Source organism: Montipora capricornis, chromosome 8 (assembly GCF_036669925.1).
Source record: "Montipora capricornis isolate CH-2021 chromosome 8, ASM3666992v2, whole genome shotgun sequence".
Taxonomy (NCBI): Eukaryota; Metazoa; Cnidaria; class Anthozoa; order Scleractinia; family Acroporidae; genus Montipora; species Montipora capricornis.
Genome location: NC_090890.1, coordinates 21,478,384 through 21,483,383, shown reverse-complemented (window position 1 = coordinate 21,483,383; position 5,000 = coordinate 21,478,384). Strand labels below are relative to the sequence as shown.

Genomic DNA, 5,000 nt, shown 5'->3' with positions numbered 1-5,000 from the left:
AAAAGTAAAGAGACCGAAAAATAAAGAGATCATTTTATCGTTCGTGAAATGTGAAATAACCATTTTGTTCCCAGTAAAATTTAACCCAAGCCCCACCCCAACATTTTTATTTGCATTCGGACTTTAGGGTCGAGCGCCTAGGCCTAGCCGGCAGCACAGCTCCTTCGGTCCGACCTCGTTGAGCTGCGCCCTTCGTAATTCAGTCTCCGACTGCGAGGAAGGGCGATTAGCAGGTCAGATATCAGATATAAGAGAATGATTCATCATTTTCTTTTGTTAGGTTATTAAGACCTTAAAGAGAGCTCTTCAGCTTGTTATCACAGATGTGAGTGTAACCTGGGACTTACCACAAGGCTGGACTGTGAACCAGACCCCACATATCTTCCTCCACTCTTCAGTGGCGACAGACTAATGGTGTATGGCCTTCTGAAGTCGTCTGAAAATGCGAGTCAAGATGGTGAAATCGTTGTGAGACTTCAAGGTACCTTGAACGAGAACGAAAAGGTGGATCATTTGATAAGCTTTCCAACTCCGTCAACATCGATAACCACTGATGCCGTCTTGGACCCTCATTCAAGTGCCATCCTTCATTGCTTGGCAGCAAAAACGTTCATTCAAATGAAACAAGATGACCTCAGTGACGGACGGCAAATCTCCGATAATCACTGTCAGCAAGTCAGCAAATGTCGCGTCAAAGTTTACGTCATTTGTGGCTGTTGATAAAGAAAACCGTCAGCCAGTATCAGGTCCTTTAACGAAACGGATAGCTCAATCATTCGATGTTTTTCATGCGTCGACTTCTCGCTATGTGTTCCCCTGCAAGTGCAGACGCGGGAAAGGTTTCTTCTCCTTTCTATCAACCAGAAGAAGTTCATTTCGACGTGGTGCTTCCCAGAGTACGAAATCTGTTGCAGTGGTCGTTGCATTGATATCTTTACAGAATGCCTCGGGTGCGTGGGACTTCACAAACGAACTGGTGGCCCTGTGCGGCAAAAACAGGACTACTTTGATCAAGAGCTGTCCTGCTGAGATTGCGTTTGGTACAGCTAAAGGGAAGCTATTGTGGGCCACTGCTCTAGCTTTGGTGCTACTGAGTGGGAAGTTCTTGGATCGGAAGGATGAATGGGAAATGGTTGCTGAAAAGGCAGAAAAGTGGATGAACAAGAGTCTACCAGCTGCTTTGAAGTACGTCAGCATTGTTCAATACGCAGCAACTGCGATTGGAGTCTAGATTTAATTCTCCCTGAACAGCAATGAAACAAGAAAATCAAACGTGATTTGGAGTTCCACGAATAAGACTGTAGGCTAATTTTATTGTTTATTTTAGTAATATATTGCGCGTAGTCGTTAACTTAGAATTAGTAAAATGACATTTCGTCGGGCCTAACAATTCTAAATATAAACAGTTGACTTTTGAATTGTCGAGTGACCGTAAAAACTGACAAAGAAAAGAAATGGGCCTAAGGAAGGATATTGCTGAGGGCAATGTTTCAGTATCAGGTGGTATTATTGTCCTCGATATCATGGACGGTGGATTGAAGATTCAAACCAAATAATTAGCTGGCAGTTTCATATATGATGTTTCGTGTGTGTGTGTGTTTTCTTGTTTTTAGCTATCGAAGACGATTCTGCCAATTTTGTTTCAGTTGTCAATTTTTACGCAAGACCCATAATGTTTGTACTCAAGAGAGTCGCGAAAGTAATTTGTAGGAAACGTATCGCAAAAGTAAGAAATAGATGGTCTAGCGCTAAATAATCGGGTAAATTAAAGCCACAGTCTTTGTTTTCATTCAATTTTATTCATTGTATTGCTAATGCCACTATGAAACAGCCTTTTCATTCGCTCTCGGGACCCTGCTACTACTTCCTTCATGCGTTGAAAATAGGTCAGGTTGTAGTTCACTGAACAAGCTTTATGATTGGAGGGGAGAACAACCGAACGAACGAAAAAAAACTGGCTTAAATTTTGATGAAAAGGACGACACTATACTCAACTTAAATAACTTATTCTGACGAACGTTAATATATGAACGTCACATATATTTGAACTGCGGAGCGGAATCAAGTTATGAAGGGGGTAGTTTCTAAAGAAACTGTGGTGCTGCGTCGGTGGGGAAGTAGTATACAAAAAGTTTGGTTTTATCAACGGAGTTGATACTGTAAATTGGCCACCGTACAGAGATTCTAAAAGTGCATATACGTGAAAATCAGACAATGGTGGACAAAATTCCTTGGGACACTTCTGTAATTGCATTAATTTTCTGTGTTTTAAAAATGCACTGTTCACTTGGCCGTTTCAAAATGCCTGTCACTGCGGCGGCCAATTTACAGTATCAACTCCGTTGATAAAGCCAAAATTTTTGGAATCAAGTTATGCTGATCATCGCAGTAATTAACGTTACTTGAGCAGCAACGGATCAGTGAACGGCATCCCGTTCGTTCCACCAGAGTTAACACTAACTCTGGTTCCACTTTATAAAGAATTTCCTTCCTTTAATCTCGTGCAAGTAAGCAACACAGAAAAGAATTGTTGAATTTCGAGTTGCATTTTCTTGTAAGAGCGTTGTCTTCCAGTCTTGTTGTTCAGGATCACAATATCAGTAGATTAATTGAGCATTGTGTTGACCTGAAAAGGCAAACTGTAAATAGCAGGCTGTGTTTTGTCAAAAATTTCTGATATTTCTCTTCTTCTAACTTGTCTTTCTCCTTTTATAAGCTGATTACAATAAGCCGCCGTTCGTTATTACACTTAAGTCTTCTTCGCTACAGAAAACAATAAACTAAGACAAAAAAAAGAACTTCGGAAATGCTGTTGGAAAACACGATTCATAGTATCATGTTGCGCTCAACACAATAGCTCTTTAGTCGTGTTGAGGTATTATCACAACTGCGCGAATCACTGGTTTTCATTTGCTTCGGGAATCCTCTCATCATTCTTCTCTTCCAGGTTGTGTCCAGAAATTCGGCAAAAATGGCACTTAAGAGTCTTTCTGACTCTATTCCTCGATTAACTTTTAACAGTGACGATAACACCCAAAACGTATGCCTCATTTCACAAACAAGCAGTTCACGGCAAAATGAAAATGAAATGATGATGGCAGAAAGTCCGATACGTATGTACATGAAAGTTCGACGTAGAAAAGTGAACACTCAAGCTTCCCGCGCATATCTCAAGTGACCCTTCAGCCAATGACATTGGACAATGGCGAAATAAAATTAAGCTATGATCCTCGCTAGAGAAGCCTGAAAAATTCAGGACGTCAACAGGGTTTGAACCCGTGACCTCGCGATGCCGGTCCGAGGCTCTAACCAATGCAACTGAGCTATGCACTGATGTTGGAGCTGGTCATTTGTGGGTTCATATGTTTCTGGGATGAATGAATCTATGAATGAAAGATATATGAAATGAATCGCATATATTGAACTGCGGATATCATTTCATCTATCATTTCGTTCATTGATTCATGCATCACACGAACAGTTGAGTCCACAAATGACCAGCTCCCAACGTCAGTGGCTTCATAGCTCAGTTGGTTAGAGCGCCGCATTGTTTATAATATCGCGAAGTCACGGATTCAAACCCCATTGAAGACATGAATTTTCTAGGCTTTTCTACCCAATCGCTAAAATTTCATTCATGACTGCGAGGATCATAGCTTCACTTGATTTCATATCCGCAGTTCAATATATGATTCGTTTCATGGTCTTTCATATATCATTTCGTTCATAAAATTTAGTATGCATTCTGTGACGTGCATTTCTAGACATAAGTGTTCGTGCACGTAGTAGCTTAATTAAGAATGGTACCGTCAAGGTATGAATGACATCCGTAGAAAAGAATTAGGGCCTGTTTATATGGGGCGAACCAGTCCGTTTAGGCGGGCTGGCCCGCTTTGTCGAGATCTCGGCTAATGCGCATTTTCTTTGGTAAAATCTCGGTTCGCTTATATGAGAAGGCGGGCTGAAAAATCCTCATATAAACGGTTCAGCCCGGTTTACCGGGATGAAAACTTGTCATGAAGATTGGGTAGCCTTGAAAACGCAGCTAGATTTGCATGATCACAAGATTATTTTGGCATCTTTTGTGTTAAAATACCATTCCGTATTTGCTAGACTGAGAGCTAAAATGAACCTTCATTTCGAACCAAAACAAGAAAATTCAACAGTTATCCTTTACTTGACTTTGACAGTTACAAGGCACGTAAACAAATTCCCGAATTCACCCCGGTAAACCGGGCTGGAATCGTTCATATAAACACCTCAGCCGGCCTAACTGGGCTGGCTTGCCTTATTTAAACAGGCCCTTATAATTAATCATTCTGCTTCTTTGGACTAAAATTTCATGGTTTCTGAAACAATCCTGGTTACCGTCTTTGATCTAAAACAAACGCATCAATATATATTATTGATTATGTCAAAAAATGCTTTTGAAAACCAACAATAACTGGAAAACAAAAATTTCCAAGACCTTCCCAGGACATCACTCTCTGTATATTTTGTTCTTGCATAATCATAAATGAGTTTAAAATCAAATTATTGTTTCAAAGTAAAGCACATATCCCTCCTTAGATTGTTCCTGTCTATGTGCTCATTGCTGTAGCAATGAACGCAAACACGGAAATACTAGAGACGTTATGTTTCAGTGTTTCAGCAAGTCTATGACTTCCTCTTTCGGTTCAGCTTGCTGTCAAGCCAATACTTTCTTACCGTGATTTCCTTTTTTGATTGTTAACGTCTCAATGATGTGTGCTCCTTTTTACGGTATGATGGCACTCAGCAATCAGTTGGCTTCGTAATCTATTCTAGTCTTATTCTGTTGTTCCCACGACCACTCGGTCACCATTTTTTTACACCTCTACATCTACATTTTGGTACAGTATTCCTTCCGTATGCCCAAACTATGGTAAACTTCATGCATTTGTTCTTTGCAATGATCTTGAAGAATCTATCAAGAGTCTTAGCCTTCGCAACTTTAAACAGTCCTCAAAAAATGGCATTTT

At 40.4% G+C, this 5,000-nt stretch overlaps 1 pseudogene; it reads left to right on the top strand.

Annotated features, from left to right (window-relative positions):
- The window catches only part of LOC138013834 (von Willebrand factor A domain-containing protein 5A-like), a 4,132-nt pseudogene extending 2,901 nt beyond the window's left edge, over positions 1-1,231 (top strand).
- Positions 1,232-5,000: the final 3,769 nt, after the last annotated feature.